The sequence below is a fragment of the Notamacropus eugenii genome, chromosome 1 (assembly GCF_028372415.1).
Source record: "Notamacropus eugenii isolate mMacEug1 chromosome 1, mMacEug1.pri_v2, whole genome shotgun sequence".
Classification (NCBI taxonomy): domain Eukaryota; kingdom Metazoa; phylum Chordata; class Mammalia; order Diprotodontia; family Macropodidae; genus Notamacropus; species Notamacropus eugenii.
Genome location: NC_092872.1, coordinates 686,480,654 through 686,505,094, shown reverse-complemented (window position 1 = coordinate 686,505,094; position 24,441 = coordinate 686,480,654). Strand labels below are relative to the sequence as shown.

General features: G+C 37.9%; 1 long non-coding RNA gene across 1 annotated transcript in view; it reads right to left on the bottom strand.

The window, feature by feature from the left end:
• LOC140521184 (uncharacterized) overlaps nucleotides 1-24,441 on the bottom strand; it is a 197,399-nt gene that overhangs the window by 24,004 nt on the left and 148,954 nt on the right. The gene's annotated exons all lie outside the window — the stretch shown is intronic.

Here is a 24,441-nt window from a genome sequence, read left to right as displayed (position 1 = left end):
TCAGAGCTGTTTAATGGTTATTGGGCAGCCAAGGACCTAACATGCAAAGATGAAGATTTTGGATATATACAGGATGGTCACAATAAATTACGATGAGGGATTTCTATGCCTCTCTACCTTTCAGCTTCCTTGATTTATTTTAAGACTCAGACCAAATCCCAACTTTTGAAAATGTATTCCCCAGTCCTGTACTTCCCCAATGACAGCTGCTAGTAAGTTCCCAAGATTAATTTTTATCTGCCCTATCTATTTTATTTTTTCCTAATATATTTTAGTAATGTCATTAAATATTTCCCAATTATATGTAAAAAATTAATAATCATTGTTTTTAAATTTGAGTTCTAGATTATTTCCCTCTCTTCAATTATCATCTTATCATTTATACATGTAAAGTCATATAAAACATATTTCCAAATCAGCCATGTTGCAAAACAGAGACAAAAAGTAAAACAAGAAAAATAAAGTTTAAAAACTATGCTTTAATATGCATTATTCAGAGTTCATCAGTTTTTTCTGTGGAGGTAGATAACATTTTTCATTGTGGGTCCTTTAGAATTGTCTTAGATCACTGTGTTGATCAGAGTAGCCAAGTTTTTCACAGTTGATCATCATTACAATATTTCTGTCATTGTGTACAATTTCTACTGATTCTACTCAATTTACTTTGTATCAATTCATATGTCTTCCCAGGTTTTTCTGAAATGCTACTGCTCATCATTTCTTATAGTACAATAGTATTCCATCACAACCATATATCACAACTTGTTCAGTCATTCCCCAATTGAGGGGCATCCTTTCCATCTAATTTTTTGCCACCACAAAAAGAGCTACTATAAATATTTTCACACAAGTTAAGTTCTTTCCCTTTTTCCTTAATTGTTTTGGAATGGGTCAAAGGGCATGCACAGTTTTATAAACCTTTGGGAACAGTTCCAATTTGTTCCCCAGAATGGTTGGACTAATTCACAACACCACCAACAGTATATTAGTGTCCCTATTTTTCTGTGTCCCCTCCAGTATTTGTCATTTTCCTTTTCTGCCATGTTAGGCAATTTGATAGACATAAGGTATTATATCAGAGTGGTTTTAATTTGCATTTCTTAAATCAGCCGGGTTTTTTTCATTTTTTTTCTCACTTTGATTTTCTCTCCTGAAAACTACCTGTTCATATTTTTTGATCATTTATCTGCCAGTAATGGCTTTTATTTTTATAAATTTGGTTTACTTCCCCATATATCTGAGAAGTGAGGCCTTTATTAGAGAAAGTTTTTCTAAAAAGTTTTCTTAATTTCCTGTTTTCCTTCTAATTTTGGCTGCATTTGTTTATTCAGAAGCTTTTTAATTTCATATAATTAAAATTATCTATTTTACTTCCCATTGTACTCTCTCTCTCCTGTTTGGTAATAAACCCTGAGAGGTACATTTTTTCCATGCTCCCCTAATTTATTTATGACATCATTCTTTACATCTAACTTATTTATCCATTTTGACCTTATCTTAGTTTATGGTATTAGATGTTGGTTTATGCCTCATTTTTAGCAAATTGCTTTCCAATTGTCCATGCAATTCTTTTTTTTTTTTTTCAAATGCTAAGTTTTTACCTCAAAAGCTTGGTTAGATCACTTGATTCTCTGGGATTCTCTAAGTATATCATCATATCTGCAAAGAGTGATAATTTAGTTTCTTCTTTGCATTTTCTAATTCCTTCAATTTCTTTTTCTTCTCTTATTGCTACAGTTAACATTTCTAATGCATTTAAAGAACAGGTAATTTCAATAGTCTACAGACTATTTGGGAAAATTGGGGAAAAAGGAGTCCTACCAAATTCTTTTTATGATACAAATAGTTCTGATACCTAAACCAGGAAGAGTCAAAACAGAGAAAGAAAATTATAGACCAATTCCTCTAATGAGTATAGATGCAAAAATTTTAAATAAGATATTAGCAAAAAGAATACAGCAATTTATCATGAGAATAATACATTGTGATCAAGTAGGATTTACATCAGGAATGCAGGTCTGGTTCAATATTAGGAAAACTATTAGCATTACTGATCATATCAACAACAAAACTAATAGAAAACACATGATTATCTCAATAGATGCATAAAAAGCTTTAGGCAGAATACAATATCCATTCCTACTCAAAACACTGGAAAGCATAAGAACAAACGGAACCTTTTATAAAATAATAAGCAGTATCTACCTAAAATAATCAGCAAGCATTATATGCAATGGGGATAAGCTAGATGCATTTCCAACAAGATCAGGAATTAAACAAACATGTCCATATCACCACTGATATTCAATATTGTATACTATTCAGTGTTAACAATTCATGATTAATTTGTGATCCACCCTTTTCCTTTCATTTCTATTAAAACTCAGGGCAGATAGGTAGTGCAGTGGATAGAGCACCAGTGCAGGAGTCAGGAGGACCTGAGTTCAAATTTCACCTCAGACATTTCACACTCCCTAGGTGTATGACTTTGGGCAAGTCACTTAACCCCAACTGCCTCATCCTGGGTCATCTCCAGTCATCCTGATGAATATCTGGTCACTGGATTCAGATGGCTGTGAAGGAGAAGTGAGGCTGATGACCTGCACAGCCCTCCTTCACTCAAAACAAAGTCAACTGCAAGTCATGTCATCATTTCTCTGATGGCATGGTCTTCAGCAACAAAGGACAAACACACACAAAATTAAAACTCAGGAAAAGTTTCATCAATTTATTTAGTAGAGGCTAACCTAATTAATAAATGGGTTATGAGTGAGTTCATCCCATTCCCATTCACAGTTATGATTGTTAACTGTATACTTTCCTCCATCTTATTTTTTTCTATTTATCTCTTTAGATAAGAAGAGTGCTTTTTAGAACAAGTTACCTTTTTTGGTGTTTGATCATTTTTCTACTCTATTTCTTAATTTTGAACTTTGTCTTAAAATTGGGCTCTGTTCATGTGTTGGGAGGGAGGGAGGGATACAGACTTTTTCACACAGATGTTTTTGGAGCTAGTTCTGGGGAGGAGGGGGAGTTGGAAGTTTATGATGAATCTAAAATGGCATGATCTGAGAAAAGTAGCAGTTGTACCTCTCCTCATCTGTACTCTGGTTCTTACTCAAAAAAGAGCCCCTGATCCCTTGAGATTACAATTAATCCTGTTCTTAGGGGCCCTTGTTTCCTTGTGACCAGAAGTGATCATGATACTCAGGGCTCCTTCTCCCTCTTAACTGATCCAAAAGTGGGTATGGGCAGTGGATTTGAAAAACAGCATGAGATCTTGCATCCAATGCTAGCACAGTGGTCCCCTATCTATCTGATCAATTCCAGGTCCCCTTACCTATCTCTCACTTGAAAGCTCCTAAGGTGCTACTCTTCTTGTCACCATCATCTACTCCCATCACTGGTGTTTCATCTACACAGGCCAGCCTCTACCTCCATAAGACAGAGTTCTCTTTTCAAACTTTTACATTTTCTTGGGATAGAATAACATCTCACTTTAAGCTTTTGTTGGCTCTGCCACTCCAGAATTCGATTTGAGGCATTATTTTAAAGTTATTTGGAGGGGAATGTTCAGAGAATTCAACTAAGTGCTTTCTATACTTCAGTCTCTTCATATATTCCATATTCCTCCATTCAAATGTATATTCCTTGAAGACAAGGATGGTATTTATGTTTCTTTGTATTCTAAGTGCTTAACACAGTTCCTGGCACATATTAAGGACTCAATAAATGCTTATTCATAGTGACTGGCTAACCCAGCTGAGACACAGAAGAATTGATGAAAGGAAAGCCTAAGCCTGAAAATGACAAGTCCCAAAGCCTAGGCCCTAAAGGATAAGAATTAAAGCTTCTTCCAGACCTAATCTAAAGTTCACTTTCTGACAGGAAAAGAACAGTTCCTCAAGTGAGGATTAATGGTTATCTTGAAACTGAAAGTGGTAGAGATTACAGATAACCTTTACAAAGAGAGTCTGTGGAGTCTACTGGTATGACCAGGCTTTTCAGTTTAGCAGTTGTGAGTTGCCTGGTGCATTCCTTCTGTTCAATCTTCCCACAAATGTTTTGTGTTCTTGTGAGAGAGTACATTTCAGGCTTAAGGTAAAGGGGAATGTTTTTGTTATGCCATTTGAGGAACTGCTTTTGCTAAGACCTAACTAAATGTACTGGTTGATTACTAATGGGAATCATAGGGTAAGGGCCCATGTACTATAGCTTTAAAAGGACAGTGCCACAAGATACATCCTTGAAACCAGAAAATAGTCACCTTTCTACGGACTCAAGCTCAAAGCAGAAGCTATAGTAATATCTTAGTGAGAGATGCTACATGTATTCATGCATTTCATTCTCTAAGATCACTTCAAGTTTTAAAATTCTACATATGGAAACTCCTTCCAGCTTTAACATTCTTTGTTTTAGATGCTTTAACCAACAATATATTTTTAAGATTTATAGTTCTACATAGGAAAGAGACTTCTCATTATTTTTTAAATTTTTAAAATTAAAACTAACCCCAGATGCAGGTCCTTAAGATGAAAAGAGAGCAGCTTTCTCAATGTCTGCTATTGGATTAGCCTCTGGGACACAGTTTTCACTCTGCTTTAGGGAAAATTTTTGAGACTACAAAAACACAGCTATTACCTACTCAATCAATTTCTGAACATTAATGAGATAAATGAGAAAAAGTGACAAGCCCAATGATAAGTAACTTGTTACCTCCTAAAGGGAAAACAAATGGAAAGGCATGGTTTTAGGCCCCTGGGAAATGTTAAGATAGAAACAAATCATTCAGATTTCAGAACATTTTTCCCCGCACAGAAAACGATTTAGTTCTGTTTTGCATTTTTTATGATAATTCACGTTTCTTGGAAGACTGACTGTGAAAGCATCATTTTGGACATTTTGACATCCTTGGTCCAGGAACTTGGAAATATCCAAACTTTCCCTGTAGGTCTCAGAACTGAGGTAAGTATGATCATGAAATGGCTACCTTAGGTGAGAGGGCAATGATAAAAAGGATTTGTTCAGGTGATTCCACACAAAGTACAAGAATTGTAATCCATAGAAGAATTCTACAACTTCCATAGGAACAATTATTAGAACCATGAGAACCTCTAAAGATGCAATTATTCTATATGTAGTCTCTAGCCCAAAAAAGAAAAAAAAGTATACATTTATGCATTAAATTATTAAATACAGTACTTTTGTGGTAGCGAAGCAAGTAGATAATAGTCATATGAACAGCACCCTAAAAAATAACAATTTTGATAAATTCAGAGAAACACAAGAAAACTTACATGAACTGATACAGAGCGAAATAGACAAAACCAAAGGAAAAAACTGATGCAACATCTATAACAACATAAATCAAAAGAATAATAAAATGAGGTAGAATCCATTGCAATTATATTGGTCAATGGAGCAGTATTGTAGAGAAAAAATGAAAGGTTTTATTTCTTTCCTTTTGTTGAAGAGATGGGGGGCAATGGATATAGAACATTGCATACAATAAGACTGTTGTTCAATTTTGATTAGCAGGGAAGACTAACTGGAAGCAGATGAAGGGATACATACAGAAAAGTTTATAATATAAAAACAAAAAGTATTAAATTAAAATACAAACTAAAAAAAGGCAGAATCATTTGCCTCTGATGAGATGTCATTGTTGATGTCCCTTACTACTATGTATCTCACATATCATGTTAGGCACTGGCAACCAGAGGACAAAAGTGAAATAATTCTTGTCCTCAAGGTGTTTATTTTCTAATGAAAAGACAAAAGGGATGGACTGATGAACAAAGAGATAGATATACACATATACAGATATATAGATAGATAGAAATCTGCTGCTCAGTGATTTCAGCCATGTCCAATTCTTCAAGACCCAATTTGGGGTTTTCTTTTTTTTTTTTTTTTATTCCTTAGCTGGAAGATTTATTTTAAGATTTTCTTAATTATGGCCATCTTATGTTTTTGTTTTTTTTTTTAAATTAAATTTATTTATTTAACTTTTAGCATTCATTTTCACAAAATTTTGGGTTACAAATTTTCTCCCCTTTTATCCCCTCCCCCCCCCCAAACACCAAGCATTCTAATTGCCCCTATGACCAATCTGCTCTCTCTTCTATCATCCCTCTCTGCCCTTGTCTCCATCTTCTCTTTTGTCCTGTAGGGCCAGATAGCTTTCTATATCCCTTAACCTGTATTTCTTATTTCCTAGTGGCAAGAACATTACTCGACAGTTGATCCTAACACTTTGAGTTCCACCTTCTTTACCTCCCTCCCTCTCCACCCCTTCCCTTTGGAAAGCAAGCAATTCAATATAGGCCAAATCTGTGTAGTTTTGCAAATGACTTCCATAATAATTGTGTTGTATAGGACTAACTATATTTCCCTCCATCCTATCCTGTCCCCCATTACTTCTATTCTCTTTTGATCCTATCCCTCCCCATGAGTGTCGACCTCGGATTGCATTCTCCTCCCCATGCCCTCCCTTCTGTAATCCCCCCCACCCTGCTTGTCCCCTTATCCCCCACTTTCCTGTATTGTGAGATAGGTTTTCCTACCAAAATGAGTGTGCATTTTATTCTTTCCTTTAGTGGAATGTGATGAGAGTAGACTTCATGTTTTTCTCTCACCTCCCCTCTTTATCCCTCCACTAATGAGTCTTTTGCTTGCCTCTTTTATGAGAGATAATTTGCCCCATTCAATTTCTCCCTTTCTCCTCCCAATATATTTCTCTCTCACCGCTTGATTTCATTTTTTTTTTAAGATATGATCCCATCCTCTTCAATTCACTCTGTGCACTCTATCTCCATGTATGTGTGCATGTGTGCATGTGTGTGTGTGTAATCCCACCCAGTACCCAGATACTGAAATGTTTCAAGAGTTACAAATATTGTCTTTCCATGTAGGAATGTAAACAGTTCAGCTTTAGTAAGTCCCTTATGACTTCTCTTTGCTGTTCACCTTTTCATGGTTCTCTTCATTCTTGTGTTTGAAAGTCAAATTTTCTTTTCAGCTCTGGTCTTTTCATCAAGAATACTTGAAAATCCTCTATTTCATTGAAAGACCAATTTTTCCCCTGAAGTATTATACTCAGTTTTGCTGGGTAGGTGATTCTTGGTTTTAGTCCTAGTTCCTTTGACTTATGGAATATCCTATTCCATGCCCTTCGATTCCTTAATGTAGAGGCTGCTAGATCTTGTGTTACCCTGATTGTATTTCCACGATACTTGAATTGTTTCTTTCTAGCTGCTTGCAATATTTTCTCCTTGACCTGGGAACTCTGGAATTTGGCCACAATGTTCCTAGGAGTTTCTCTTTTTGGATCTCTTTCAGGCAGTGTTCTGTGGATTCCTTGAATATTTATTTTGCCCTCTGGTTCTAGAATCTCAGGGCAGTTTTCCTTGATAATTTCATGAAAGATGATGTCTAGGCTCTTCTTTTGATCATGGCTTTCAGGTAGTCCCATAATTTTTAAATTGTCTCTCCTGGATCTATTTTCCAGGTCTGTTGTTTTTCCAATGAGATATTTCACATTATCTTCCATTTTTCCATTCTTCTCTCTTTGTTCTGTGATATCTTGCTTTCTCATAAAGTCATTAGCCTCCATCTGTGCCATTTTAATTTTGAAAGAACTATTTTCTTCAGTGAGCTTTTGAATTTCCTTTTCCATTTGGCTAATTCTGCTTTTGAAAGCATTCTTCTCCTCATTGGCTTTTTGAACCTCTTTTGCCAATTGAGTTAGGCTAGTTTTCAAGGTGTTAATTTCTTCAACATTTTTTTGGGTCTCCTTTAGCAGGGAGCTGATCTGCTTTTCATGCTTTTCTTTCATCTCTCTCATTTCTCTTCCCAGTTTTTCCTCCACCTCTCTAACTTGATTTTCAAAATTCTTTTTGAGCTCTTCCATGGCCTGAGCCCATTGGGTGGGCTGGGACACAGAAGCCTTGATTTCCGTGTCTTTGCCTGATGGTAAGTATTGTTCTTCCTCATCAGAAAAGAAGGGAGGAAATGCCTGTTCTCCCAGAAAGTAACCTTCAATAGTCTTATTTCTTTTTCATTTTCTGGGCATTTTCCCAGCCAGTGACTTGACCTCTGAATATTCTCCTCACACCCACCTCGCCTCCTGATCCTCCCAGCCAAAGTTTGGGGTCTGAGATTCAAATGCTGCTTCCAGCCTTAAGGCTTTTGGCGGGGGCAGGGCTGCTATTCAGTGTAAGGTTAAGTTCGGGTGGTCAGGTTGGGGCAGGGCTGCCTCTCAGGCTCAGTTCCCTCAGGGGGTTTATGCACAGACCTTCCACAATGGATTCAGGGTCCCGCCCTTGGGGAGCCTGGGTCTGCAGCCGCCTCTCAGCTTCTACCTCCCTTGGGGGCCTGAATTATGGGGGCACCCCACTCCCCTCTCAACCCGCCAAAGAGACTCTCTCACCGACCCCTGTCACCTGTGGGTAGAGATACTTGTACAGCCGCTGGAGATCCCGTCCCTGAAGCCTGCTCGGATCTGTATCTCTCGGTGCTGAGGCCGCGGCTGCAGCAGGTCTGGGCTGGGCTCCGCGCGTCTGCAGAGCGACGGACCTTTTGCGAGAGGTTTGCAGGTCCCTCTGTGGGTGGAGGGACCCGCGTGGCCGCTGGAGATCCCGTCCCTGAAGCCCACTCGGATCTTTTCCTCTCGGTGCCGCGGCCGCGGCAGGGCTGCACTCAGCTCTCAGTCCCGGCGCCCAGTCTGCAGCGCGAAGGACCCCCCGCGAGAGGTTTGCAGGTCTCTCCGGAACAGAAATCTCCCTCGCTCCAATATTCCGTGGACTCTGGGTGCAGAATTCGCCGTGAGTTACTCCCCTGTAGCCGTTCTATGGGTTGTGGGTCCATTTGGGGTTTTCTTGGCAAAGATACTAGAATGGTTTGCTATTTACTTCTCCAGCTCATTTTACAGATGAGGAAACTGAAGTAAATCGGGTTCACAGGGTCACAAAATTAGTAGCATGAGACTCGATTTGAACTCACTGAGATGAGTCTTCCTGACTCCAGGCCTGGCAATCTATCTACTATACTATCTAGTTACATAAACATATAGAAAGATATATGGATATGCATATATACAGGTAGATAATTATAGTATGCACCTATGCATATGCGTATAGAAAACTGGATATAGTATATACACATGCATATATGTAAGGAAAATAAGATGCAGTGTGCATATATGTTTGTGTGGATGTATATACAGATATACCTATACACACATGTGGAAAGATAGAGAGACAGATATGCATAGAGGGACATATTATAGCTACATATACATTCATTTATAGGTACATATATATACATATATACATATACGAATAGATGAACACCCAGACAGATACACATATATGCAAATATATGTTTATAGACATACAGATTTGTTTTTTGTGTTTGTCCTTCATTGTCAAAGAAGACCATGCCATCAGAGAAATAATGGCATGACTTGCACTTGACTTTGTTTTGAGTGAGGGAAGGCAGTGCAGGTCACCAGCCTCACTTCTCCTCCAGAGCCATCTGAATCCAGTGACCAGATAGTCCTCAGGATGACTGGAGATGACCCAGGATGAGGCAATTGGGGTTAAGTGACTTGCCCAAGGTCACACAGCTAGTGAGTGTCAAGTGTCTGAGGTGAGATTTGAACTCAGGTCCACCTGACTCCTGCACTGGTGCTCTATCCACTGCACCACCTAGCTGCCCCAATGGATATATAGATCATATGTAGCTATAGATAGATATGTGTATGTGTGTATATATATATGTATATCATATAGGTACATATATATATACATATATGCATATAGAAATACCTCATATATATATACACATGGATATGGACAGATGCTCATACAAGTATGTATAGATATAAACATACACATATATATGTATACATAGATATAGCTATACCCATATACATGTATAATTAGGCGTATACAAATATAAGTTTATTTTTATATACCTATATACATATTTACCTATAAATAGGTAGATTAGGGATAAATATGTTTATATATGCATATGTATACTGCATATATGCACATATATAGAGTCAATCTTCAACAATCATGCATTTAACTTTCCTGATTTCATTCACTTTCGTGTTGGCATATAGGGGCTATGTGCAGTAGAGAAAAAAAAGGGAGGAGTGATAGACATAAGTTTGTGTTGCACCTGGTATCCTTCTAGGTACTTGATTGGCTGTGTGCACTCTATATTGTAGACTAAAGAGCTCTTTGTGCATTTTTTGTTTATTTTCACTGTTTGACTTTAAATCTCCAGTTTTATGTTGTAGTTATGAGCCCAAAGCAGGGTCACCTTGTGTCTACTCTCAGGCTAGTTTACCGAAAGGCTGAGACAAGATCCCCTAGTATTGTGTACTAATAATCTGGCTCCCTTCTTCCTCCCCAAGGAGTGAAGCTAGCACAGGAGAGGTTGGCGTACCCACTGTTTCTGGTATTTCCCAAGGTTCACTCTATGCTCAATCCTGCTTCTTTGCACCCAGAATCCTCTATTGTAGAAGCCTGACTGGATGAAGCAGACATGCCAACACACACAAGCAGCTTTACCTTCCTGCACACATTTTTTTACAACAAAAATGTTATTTCTGACAATATGGACTTTTCCTAACAAAGAAACAGTGAAATAACACATAAAATGTAGTACACAAAATAAAACTGGTAACTTGCAAAATGTTTTTGCTCTCTACCAGTACGGCAGTCTCTAGTGAAAGATTACAGTTTCAGTTTGTGGTAGGAACTTAACCACTTCTCTCCCATAGGTTCAATGCATCAACACTCACCTTTTTTCCTTTTCTCACTGTTTCCCAGTAATGTTACCCCACACACACACACTAAAGTTGAAAATTGATTGTAGAATTTGCACAGAATATATGCAAAATAAACACAGTGCAATTCGAAGGGGAAATGCTCTAGCAACTGCCTCTATCAAGGAAAGCTTCACGTAGAAGGTAGCCCTATACCCGAATACTGAAGGAGACCAGAGATTACAAGAATTAATTGTAAAAGTAAATTTCAAGCATGGAGGATAACTGAAAAATGAATAAACAAATTGTGGCGTATGAATATACTGGAAAATAACTGTGTTCTAAGAATCAATATTTTTTTTTAATCTTAGAAACAGGGAAAACTGAAATGGAATAATGCAGAATGAAACAAACACCAGAAGTAAAGCCCACAATGACATAAACAAGAAGAACGATGCAGTAAAGTGGCCCACATTGTAATTATAATGGCCAATCTTGGTAACTCAGAGAAATATAGGGAATTGAATCTCCCTCCTTATGCTGATGAAATCAGGTGCTATGGATGTAGAATGCTTTATATGAAATTGGGACTTTGATCAGTCTCATACATGGTGTCCTGCAGTTTTGTTTAATCAGAAGTGAAGGCATACTGGGAGGAGGGCAGCTAGTGTAAAAAGACAGGAAAAAGAATTATCACGGTGAGGTGATGGAGGGATGTAACAATGAATCAGCCTGTATGTCTAAAATGCAGAGTCCAAGGAGGGCAATGATGTGAAAGAAGCATAGAAAGGTAGAAAGGACCAGAGTCTTAAAAAGATTTAAATGCCAAAGAAGTTTATATTTGCTCCTAGGAACAATAAGGAGTTGATGCATTTTACTTAGGGGCAGGTGTAATATTATCAAATGTACACGGTAGGAAAATCACTTTGGGGCCTATGTAAAGAACAGATTGGAGTGGGTAGAGGCTTGATGCAAGGAGACCAAATGGGCTGTTACAACAGACCAAGTAAAATCTAAAGTGATGCCAATGGGAGTGGTGGAAAGGGTATAAAGGAGAGATGTTATGGCACTCGAAACGACAAAATTTGGCAGCTGATAGATACATAGAGTGAAAGTGAGTCTAAGTGAAATAACTTAGAGAAGTCCTGCCACAGCCAGCACACTAGACTTTCCTAGAGACACGCAAAACACAAATCTCTCCCCACTCCAAACCATCCTCCCATTCAGATATTAAAGTGGCTAAACCACATATCTAATCATATCAATCCCCTACTCAATAAACTCAATAAATAAAACAGCTTCTTATTGCATCCAGAACCAAATATAAACTCCTCTGCAGCACATTCAAAACTTTTGATAACTTAGACCCTTCCTACTTCTGCAGTCTTTTTAAATCTTACTCTTCTACCACCTACTCTTCCATCCAATGATATTGGCCTCCTTGCTGTTCCACCAACAAAACACTTCATCTCTCTGCTCTGGGTCTTTTATCTGGTTGTTCCCAATACATGAAAAGTTCTCCCTCCCCAGCTCTGACTACTGACCTCCCTGACTTTCTTTACATCCTAAATAAAATTTGATCTTTTATTGGAAGTCTTCCCCAATCCCTCTTAATTCTGGTGTCTTCCTTCTTTTAATTAAATAAGAATAATTAAATAGGAAACTATTTATCTTGTTTTTGGCTTGCTGTGTGTGTATGTTTGTGTGTTTGCATGGTGTCTCCCCCACTAGACTGTGAGCTTCAAAGGTGTGGGGATTGTCTTTTAATTCTTTTTGTATCCCCAAAGCTTAGCACAGTGCCTGACACATGATAAGTACTTAATAAATGTTGACTGATTGATTGAACATAAAGCTATATAAGAAAAGCCCACAAGAACACCAAATATCTTCAGTGACACTGTTCAGCTCATAAGAAGTCTCACCTACATGGCTCACCTTCTCTCCTTTCAAGAAAGTAATGAGCCAGCTTTTAATGCCACCAAAGATGTCTCACTCTTTCCCAGTTTTTAATAGTAAACTGAAATGAATATGAGAGACCAGTGCGATGATCAGGACTTTTGGCAACAGCTGCTGTTTTCCTATCCTGAAATATCAACCGCCACATCTTTTTCATTGTATATACCTTTCTTGTGCTACTATTTGAACTAGTTCACCTGTACTATGGCCCAAGATGCTTTCCGCAAATCCCTTTTTTTTTTAAATTTATATCTTTTGCTCAGTCAAAAATCTAACACACTATTCTTATCCATATTCTTTGATGCATTCTGGGGGATTTTTGCTTTTGGTTTTGTTTTGGTTTGATTTTTTCTATGCACCTCTGAGTGATCTGGATCTCTGCACACCAATCTCAGCTTTCCTACTCAAGCTCAGCCCTTATCTCTTCCTTCCATTTTAATTTAAGTTAAACCAACACACCAACCTGGAATATCTACCCCTGATCTATATATCCTGCCTTTTCACCTCAGTTCAACATTAGAAAACACTTTAAACTCAACTTTCCCCTCTATATTTATAACTATACCAAATCATTTATCTATAGCCCCTTAAGGTTTAAAATGTTCCTTCTCCATAACTCTATAAGATAGATAGATAATACAAATATTAATACTTTCATTTTGTGGATAAGGGCATTGAAGCAGAATAGTACAGTCAAAAGAGTACTGGATTTGAAATCAGAGGAAGTGAGTTTAAAGCCCAGCTCTTGCTACTTGCTACCTGTCTGACCTGGAACAAACCACTTAAACTCTCTAGGCCTCAGTTTTCTCATCTGAAAAATGATGGAACTGGACTACATGGTCTGCAAGGTCCCTTCTGGTTATGGATACATAGAAGCAGCTAAGTGGAAAGAGTGCTGGGCCTGGAGTCAGGAAAATCTGAGTTCAAATTTGGTCTCAGACATTTACTAGCTATTTGATATTGGACAAATCATGTAATCTCCATTTTTCCTAGTTTCCTCATTTGTAACATGGGAATAATAACAGCATTTACTTGCCAGGGTTGTTGTGAGGATCACGAGAAATTTTCATGAAATCTTACCACAATGCCTGGCTGTAGCAACAAGCACCCTGGCATACACAGGAGGGCCTGCTGTACAAATTCTACTTCTCCAAAAGGAAAGCAACTTTGGAGGGGTCAGCAACCTACTTTAATCACATTCACCCCCAGAGAAAATACAAGCAGAGAAATAAAGACCAACAGACAAAGCTTCTAACTGTTTAACTATAAGCAACACATCACAGATCAACAGACAGATCCACTTATCCGACCATTACATATTATTAGAGAGAGAAGCACCAACATCTGGCTTTTCAAAGCAGGAGTGGGGGTAAGGGGGGCACAGCTGCCCAGAGTCTCAGCTGGCATGCAAACCTTCTTTCAAAGAAGCCCCCAAAGGTAAAACCTCATCTCAGAGTACGCATGCGCGTGCACACACACACACTTTTCAGAGCCTGAGGACATCATGACCCTGGGGCCTTCTCACAAACAAGCCTCCCCTAATCTGAGGCAAGAAGATGTTTCATCAGTATAAATCTCATTAAAATTACACTGGCACATGGTAGGTACTCTATAAATAGTAGTGGTTTATTGTTACTGTTTTTATTGTTATTGTCCTATGAGGCTCAGTGCTATTAAGTGACTTGGAAGGGGTCAGACAGAGTGACCTATCCTTTGAAACCACTTGTCTCTTCTTGCCTATATTTCACTCCTGGCCTGCCCTGCCTCTTACCCTAGAGCTAATGGGGAATAATACTGGCAACTAAACACGAGGCATACATATATATATATACCTCAGATAACAATTGGGCATTTCATGACTTAAACAGGCGATATTTTTTCCTTAAAAAAAAAAAAAAAGAATTCTCACCTTAAAAAAAATTTGAAGCGCTTAAGATAAGCACTTCAATCTATCAAGAGACAGAAAGGGAGGAATGGACATGACAACAGTGTAATGGCACGTAAAATAGGATCTTTTGCTGTTTTTGTTTCAGTATAATCAAGAAGTGTAATGCCTCTATTTGAATGTGACCAAGGAGGATCTTACCCAAGCATTGATGGGTCAGCCCTTTGTGGGAAGCTTGATTAGGGGAGTTGTTTTGTAGGACAGTCCCAAGTACCTTCTCTTTTTTCTATTGAGGCACTGGGTGGGAGGATCATGCCCTCTGGCTCTAAAAAGTATATAAATACTCTGAGGGTGAGGTTTTACTTTGGGGCTCTAGGACTCTGAGAAGTTGCTAAGGAGCCCCCCAGCTTTAAGAAATCCATGTGTTCCCTCTCTGGTAAAGATGTATATATGTTAATGGTCAGACATTGTGGAAGCATGGCTGTTGAATTATGATCAGGCAGAGGAAATCATGTCTGTTGATTACTTTTGGCTTAGTTTTGGTACGAAGATTTGAGTATCAGGTGAGGTCTCTGGGAAGCCTCTACAGAGTCCCCCAGCTTTGAGAACCCAGATGTTATGCTTCCCTCTCTGGTAACTGGTCAGACAGCTATACCTGTCTGCTGAATTAGGGTCAGACAGAGGAAGTCATGTCTGTTGATTACTCTGGGGTTCAGGGTGTTGACTCCCCTGAACTAGGTGAATAATATATGTGCTTGACTAAAGGATTGATACATATGCTTGATTAAAGTGATTGTTAAGCCCTCAGAAGTTGTCTTTCCTTTTATGAATACAGATTTAAGAACCTGTGACAGCAGGTCCTCCCCGTGTATGTCGGGGTGCTTACTGGTACATTATGGTGAACTGTGTATACAGCTCACTTCCTTCTCCAAGTATATAACAAATTGAAAATCTTATTTTCAGTGCTTTCCTTACATCTACAATTTCCCACTCACCTGTTTTTGGTTGCTGTTCTTTTCTATGCAACCTAAAATGTCTCCGTGGATCTCTTTATTTTAAATGTGGTAACTCTACCACTGTCTCCATCCTTTCTCAACTCCCTGACCTAACTGAGAGAATGAAAAGCAAAACTCTTATTAAATAAACATATACAAATATCTACATTGTCCACGTCTGAAAATGCATGTCATTCTGAACATAGAGTTTATCACCTCAATGTCAAGAGATAGGAACTATGCTTCATCTTTGACCCTTATATCACTAAGTGTTCTTAAGCCTTTATTAGTTGGGTTTTGGTTTTATTTTACATCAGTGTTAATCATATAAATTGTTATCTGGGTTCTTCTTACATCACTCTGTATCACGTATCTGTTCATACAACTTCCCAAATTTGTCTGAAATAGTTCCTTCCCTCACTTCGGTGGATGGAGCATGATTGCATTACATTTATACACCATAATTTGTTCAGTCATTCTCCAACTGATGGGCACCCCTTTGGTTTTCAGTCCTTTATTGTTACAAAAGGGAGTTGTTATAAATATTTTCAGACATGTAGGTCTCCCCCCCACCTTTCTTTGATCTCTTTGTAGTACAAGTTTAGTACTGATATCAGTGGATGAAAGGGTGTGCTCTGTGTAGTTTTATAAAACTTTCTGAAGGAAAGCAAATACAAAGTGTTCTCTTGGCTGTTTGCTTTCTGGAAATGGTGTAAGGAAGGGGTCTACTGCTGTGTTTATGAAAGTTTGGGGAATGGTGCTTTGGGGCATGGAGAATTGAAGAATGTCAGCCACACTGAATAGACACTTTCTTAACAGATGTGCAAGAAAATGAAATATGTTGTGGCTTTTCCCCAGGTATTTTTGCAATTTTTCATAATACATCTAAAATCTTTATGCAAATACTCCTAAGCTTCAAATAAACAGCTAAATATGGACCCCCAAAAGTATACATGAAATATATATACATATACATATATATTTTTCTGTGTGTATATGTATATGTAGAGTGTAAAAGTATATGTATGTATATATAAATGTAAGCATATATAAACATATAAGCATATACATCTGATATGAAAACAAATGAAATATCTTCCTGGGAAATATGTGCATCATATGATTAAGGATTTGCTATTTCTCTCTCTCATTCATTGCCCATAATCAATTAACTAACATCTCATGCTGTTTCTATCTCCATAATATCTTGTACATTCAACTCCTCCTTTCTATTTTTATTACTGCCATCCTACAAAGTAGAACTGAAGTAAGTCAAAAGAAACATGAGAAGCACAAATTTAGAGAACCCACCCCAAAAGTTCACATACACCATTTGTGCCTAACCTGTGGTATGGCATTTTGAGCTCCTATTGGTCTGATCAGCCACAGTCAGACACACTGTAACTTGACTCTACTGTAGTAATGTCATTTTGGTCCTCTGAGAAAAATGGACAACAACCAACCAACAACTGTCATCCTAAAATATATCTTCATTATCATCCACATGGACTACTGCAGAAATGTTCTAATTGGTCTTAGAAATACTGCTATTCTAAATTCCAATTCCACCTCGATGCCATTCTTATGCTAATTTTCTTCATGTAGGGATGTGATCAGTAGTTCCTGATTGCTATGAAGTTCAAAGTCTTTAGCAAGGCATTCAAGGTCACTCTGCAATAAGGTAGCATCCTAACTTCTTAGGCTTACCTCCCATATTTCCCCTCGATATACACCAAACCATATTTAACATTTGACGTATTCTGTATGTTCTTAGTGTTGTCCTGCCTCCAAGGCTTTTGTTTATATCAGTCTTTATACTTCTAATGTTTCCTACCTGACCTGCAATATGACCTGTTTAAATTCCACTCATTTCCTAAGATATGTGGCTCATGTCATTTCTTCCATATAAGCTTCCTCAACCTTGAGATGGAATTGTTCTCCATATCCACTTCCCTCATATAGAATGAATTTTACATATATTTTATGGATCTGTATTCCTCTACCTTGTAATATAATTATATGTGTACATGTCCTTTGCCTCCTATTTACTCCTACCACACTACATAGTAAGATTATTTGTAAGCATGTAATAAATGCTGAAATTGACATACTATATTAAGATTTATGTAGCATTTCCCTAAAGCTCCTGTGAAGTTCAAGACACATTATCCCCATTTTAGAGATAAGGAAAGTGAGCCTCAGAAAGCTTAAGTAATTTGGCCAGGTTAATACAGCCCCATACACGCCAAAGCCAAGTCATGAAGCAAGGCCTTTCTCATTCTTTCCACTCCAAAGTTCTACTCCTTATAAAAACTCAGGAGGGAGAAGATTAGATTATTTTACTTTATCTTCTGTTTTTCTCTTCTAGTGTTTAGCATACTGAGTTGCACATTGGAGGTGTCTAATAAACATTTGCAGTTGAAATGAAGTGAATTATCTTTTATGTTTCAGACTGAGATATTTTCAGATTCAGCCCAATTCAGGTATCCCCAAAGTGAAAGCCGATAATGTCAGCAAGGAAAACTTCTGGCAAGTCTATTTAGGATTAGCATCTGTGGGAAGCTACATCAACATTCATGGAAGGAAAACATAAAAGCTTACTATATATGAGTAATTAGTAGCCACTTTGCCAACTATTCCCCTACCCCAACTGCGAAGGCAACACTCTCAAACTGCTTCATTAGCATAGGCATCCTTGGTCTGTTTCATCAGCAGTTGGTTTCTGATGCTATTTTTGTTTACAAATTGATACTTCACTTTTTCATAAATGATCCAGCACTTCCTCTCCCAAATGCCTTGGGTCCTGAACTCTGAAGCACACTTATCAGCACAGTGGCATACTGTGGCCAGGGCCCAGCTTGGTTCAGGCTTTTTGCTCCCTATGTAATATTGGACTACGGAGGCAAAATGGATGCTTTTACATATAAACAGCTTAATATTCAGAGGGTGAGCAGGAAGTTATGGTTCTATCAGGAATGGTGCAGATGCGTTTAAATTATGCCTGTGTCTGGAGCCCAGTTACAGTTTAAAACTCAGCCCAAGAAACTGCATAATTCTGCTTTCTCAAGCATATTAATATATGCACATATATGCAACACACATATGTGTGTGTGAATATATACATATATATGTGTATGTTCACACATATTATACATACACACACACACACACCCCTTAGTTTAGGACTTGTAAATGTTTAAGTAGATACTAGGAAGGCAGATCAATAATCATGAATTGTGGTAACCAGGTCAAACTTGGTTATATTTTTTAGGAGATGGGGTACCTCAAAACATAAGACACTGTTGGAAGAGAGACTTTCAGGCAATGCTCTCTATAAGAGAAAGTGGAAACCCTAAGGTTCTTCTCTATGCATGGAAGAAGTATCATGAAAGGCATGGCATGGGTCCCCAGTACAGTTAACTCTAAATAAACAGTCATACCCCAGAGGGTCTGATGGTGAGTTCAGATCTCAGAGGGTCTAATGTATGGCCCTGCATCATGGCTGATAATGACAAAAGAACACCCAATATCTGGGAGGAAGCAAGGGGGATGGGATAGTATGGAGGAGAATATGACGGTGGTATAGGAGAAGGAAGCTGGAACACCAGTACCACAGTAACCAGACCCTGAGCATGGTGGTCTAGAATTGAATGAGGAAATGTGAGTGTTCAAATGGTACAAGACAGTGTGGGGCTCATAAAAGATTGAGAAACATAGGGATGGTGAGCCAGAGGTCCTCCACAGGGAGAAAAAATGCATCCTCCCCAGATTTTGACCTCCTAGGGCAAAACCTTAGTGCTCCTATCCCAGCTATATGTCTGATTAAGGGAGATGAAACAGCATGATTGAGGGGCTTTGTGAGCTGAGCTATATAAATTGCCACATTTTATGTGGTGGCATTCCTGGGAAAACAACAGAAATTTTAACTATACTTGGTAAATTATACTTACTGTGAGATCTTATCTTTCCAGGCACTAGGACAAGCATTCTTATCACTTAATGAGGATTTGGGGAGACAAGTTTGTAGTGCTTTTGTAGTAAATTGGCTTAAAATTATACCTTAGAACATAAAATATTAGACTATTTTAAAAGCAGAATTTAGATCACAGAATATTAAGTATGGAAAAGACCATAGAACTTAGAATTTTAAAACTATCTGGTACCTTTGAGATCATCTGGTCCAACCTTCCATTTTACAGATGAGAAAAGTAAGTCCATGGACATTAAATTTCTTGCTGGTTATCTTCTGATATGTGAAAATTACTGTCTGAAATGCTTTAGTACAGAATAATTACTGCTTGATTTAAAAAATACTTAAAAATCATAATTAAATATTTAGTAATGTCATTTGGTGCTTAGAATGGTTTATTTACTCTCAAAAAAAGAGACAGTGAGGGTCAGAAATTATTCCTAATTGTCAGTTGAACAAAATGATATCTGGATAAAAACATCCTATTAGTGATACGTGGTGCTGAAGGTGAAATTATCCAAAAACAACATCCAAATAATGTAGAAATTTGGGTAGTCAGGTAGACCTGACAACCAGATGTACTCTTGGCAATTTTCTCACCAATATCGCTGCCATTCTGTTTAGGATGCATTTTATTTTTTCTCTTCAATTTGCTGTTGTAGACCAGATGCCAAAGGCAAAGAACCTACAGTATGAAGCATCATTATGTTTGCAAATTTGAACAGTAAAAATGCAAACTTTGAGCATCTGGGAGCAACATTACTATTCTCACACCATAAACACTTCAGATATTGATAAGAGCCTATTAAAGATGAATACAACATACAGTACATACAGTGAACCACCCTCATACTATGCATCTCAATGTTTCCATCACTATGGGGGAAGAAAAGAAGAAACTAAAACCTCAAAAAGCAACCATACATGAATGTTAAATAATAGTGATTTAACACCTGAGAGAGAAAGAGATGGACATAGAAATCAAGTTGATTTCAAATGGTTGGTTTCTGAGTTACATGGTCACTTACATAGTCACTTTACCTGGTGGAAGAGTGAAATTACAAATCTTTGAAGGAAATAGAAGAGAGACCTTGTTCACTATCCACTTTAGATTGTAAACTCTTTGAGAGCAGCCTGTGACATTTATAACCTGTATAACCCTGGGCAAGTGACAACATCTGTCTTCCTTTGTTTCCTTATCTATAAAATAGGGCTGATAAGATCTCTTCTATATCTCCAGAAGTTAGTACAGTATCTGGCATATAGTAGGTACTTAATAAATGTGATTGAATAATTGATTGCTATTACCACTTTTTAAATATCAAGCAGAAGTTCTATAAAAATGAGCAAAATCAGTAAATCAACAAGTGTTTTTAAAGAATTATTCCTTGATGAGTACTAGGAACACAAGAAAATAAATAACCCCCGTCCTCAAGTAACTTACATTCTATTGAAGGAGGTGGCATGTCAAGGGCATCACCATTTTTCCTGTCTTCCAGGTTTGTTGCCTTGGAGTTATCCCTCACTCTTCCTCACTCCACTTAGACAGTCACCAAATCATGCTTTTTCTACTTCTAAAATATTTCTCTCATCTAACTCCTTCCCTCTATTCACACAATTACCACCTTAGTTCAGGCTTTTTTTGCTTCTCCACTAGATTATTGCAATGATCTCTTAAGTGGTCTCCCTAACTCCAGGCTCTCCAATGACAGCCCACCCTCCACAGTGCTGTCAAAGTGACTTTCATTAAGCCCAGATCTAACCATGTCTGTCTCCTAATTAATGAATCCCTATGGCTTCTTCTTACTTCTAGAATCAAGTACAAACTGCTGTGTTTAGCTTTAAAATTCTTAATAAGCTGGCACCAACTTAAATTTCCAACTGCCGTAGACACAATTCCCCATACCAATACCCTCCAGTTCAGGCTGCTTCCTTACATGATACTCCATTTCCCATTATGGTGCCTTGGCACTGGACATTCCCTATGCTTACAATGCATTTCCTCCTCACTTTGGCCTCTTTTTCTTTAAGAATCAGATCAAGTAGTATTCTCTCAGTAAAGTTTGCCATGATCTCTTCAACTGCTAGAGCCCTTCAGAGTCAGATCTCTTCCCTCTCTACAAGGGAAGCACCTATTTCCTTGTCATTCTGTTCCCTGAGTTTGAAGGAGTTTCTAATGTTAATCAGTAAAAAGAATCAGACAGGGGTTTAATGTCACAAATCAAAAGTTGGTTACCAAAGTAGTAAGCACAAAGTATAAAACTCGAAGAGAAGATTTAAATCTTAGCCCTGTTCAGACATGTAGAGAAAAGAGGTCTCTGTCTTACTTTTTTTTTTTTTTGTCCTAAATGAATCCCTTCTAGGTCATACCCTCACAATTGTGCCCTGCTCAAGAGTTCTTTTCTTTTCTTCCCTCCCCTCCTCTCCCTCCCTCCCTTCCTTCCTTCCTTCCTTCCTTCCTTCCTTCCTTCCTTCCTTCCTTCCTTCCTTCGTCTTTCTTCTTGTCCCCACAAGGCTTGGTGCAAGATGGTTCTTAATAAATGTTTGTTGACTGACTGATTGGGCCTAGATCCTCTTCAAATTGATCTTTCCCTTACAGAAGGTAATTCCCCTTTAGTTTTTCTCTCTTCTCCTCTTCTTTCTCTCTTCTCTTTATAATACACATATGTAGATTTGTACTATTGCCTCCGATCCCCCTTGTTTGGGGCCTAGGGATTGACCTTTCCCAAAGACTTCACCAAAAGTTGTCCACAGTAATAGTCAAAGTCTTTCAGGTTTGGCGCCAAGAAAACAGTCATTAAGGTGATAGTTTAATAACAAGCTTCTGTGGCAAAGTCTCAGTTCATGAATGGTCAGATGCAGGAGGTCAGTTGCAAGAGAAAAAAAGAACATTTTACTAAAGAAGTAATCATTAAATATTAACAAATACAGGCCCAATATTTAAATAACCAGAGTTAGAAGTTGGCCAAGATAGCTTTGAGACATAAGGGGCAAACAGGAAACAAAGCACAGAACCAAGCTGGAATTCAAAGTAATTGAACTTAAGCAAAAATTCTTTTATACAATTCATCATTCTCAATGAATATTTCAATAAAATGAATTATGGATAGAATTTTATTTTCTAGCACCAGAAAATGTTAGAAAACTGTTGGTCAGTTACAGCATAACTCTATGATGCCAGGTGTAAGCATAGAAATCCTTCTTTCCATAATCCACCAAATGAGTGCTATCTATAGATAGTTCTTGGCCACAGTCAGAACTGCCTTCATAAGAAGCAATTATGTCTGAGCCCAGAAGATAAGATAAGGATACAACTGGGTATCACAGATGTTAATGCTCCCCAAAAGAGACCTTAGGAGTTTGCTCAACAATCATAAACCTGCTTCATATAAGGAAACCATATTAGGCCATTTTTCCACAAAACTGTATCAAACTAAAGACAAATGCAGATCCACTTCTCTACATGCTTACAATGTAAGCATCTAGGCAGCACTGTGGATAGTGTTAGATCTGGATTCAGGAAGACATGAGTTAAAATCTGACCTCTGACACTTACTAAATACGTGACCCTGGGCAAGTCACTTAACCTCTCCCTGCCTCTGTTTACTCATCATTAAAATGCTACCACCCATGGTTGTGGTGAAGAATAAATGAGAAGACATTTGTGAAGCTTAAGATGTTCTATAAATGCCCATCTTAGCAGAAATTTGGTGTGTTTTAAAGTAAGTATTCAGTATATAATACAAAAGAGAAGTTAACATCTCAAAGACTGGGCATTTCAAGGGGTTCATTACTTTAAAAATTAAACGAAATTAATATTTGAATTTCCGTTTACATTTACATATTCCTCGTCATGATGGAATAGGGGTATTAGGAACATTTCAAATATTATTTTGGGTTGAGGATGAGCAAGCGATAAATAGGTTGGCTAATGGTAGCTTTGAGACATAAGAGACAAACGGGAAAGAAAGGACAGATCCAGGCTAGAATTCAAAGTAATTGGTCAGTTCAGATCAGAAAACATCAGAGAACCAACAGCAATGAATATTTTCGCTCAACTGCAATATAACAGTTGCCACTAATAAGCTTTCTATTTTTTTTTCAAAAGCATTTATAATTGGACAAATCATTTAAACCCCCACAAGCAGCCAATTATTCATAGGCATAGATGCAGAGTGGCAGAATTCAACACTTCATTACAGTGTTCCATAATCCCTTGTGCTTGTCTTAACCTTCTCTTTTGAAAAATCTAATTCATCCCAAACTGACACAGTGTCCTGTTGGTTATGCAAATAGTTACAATCCAGGAAAGGCAGTTTTGAGTCACTCAAAATCTTGCCTCCTATGAGTAAAGCTTTTATCCAAATCTTTAAATAGCACTGATGAGTTTAAATAATTATTTCACTAGCATATAGGAAGCCCCTTTGTGCTCTCTCTTTTAAATGTGCTTATCTTTCCTTCTTACAGAAAAAAAAAAGAGAAATATTACATGAAAAAGATTGAATGACACTACCAAAACCACTGAGAGATCTGGAGAAAGGGAAAGAAGGGCATAAGGGAGCTGGAGCATCCAAAAGAATGGTGGGTTTGACTAAGAGGACTCCTTGGTTTCTTTGGGTCTCATTAGAATTTCCCTCTTTTGTTTGGCCATTGATTCCCCCCACTCCGTAGTCTTCAGAAGCCACATGAAGCAGTAGGACAGACTTGGGATCAAATCTAGTTTCTGACCCTTCAGACACATGTAACCACAGGAAGGTCACCTCCTCTCTCTGAGCTTCCATTTCTCCTACTGGAACATACTGGAAAGGCTTTGGAGCCAGAGGGGCTGGGTTTCAGTTCCTGCTCTGTTCCC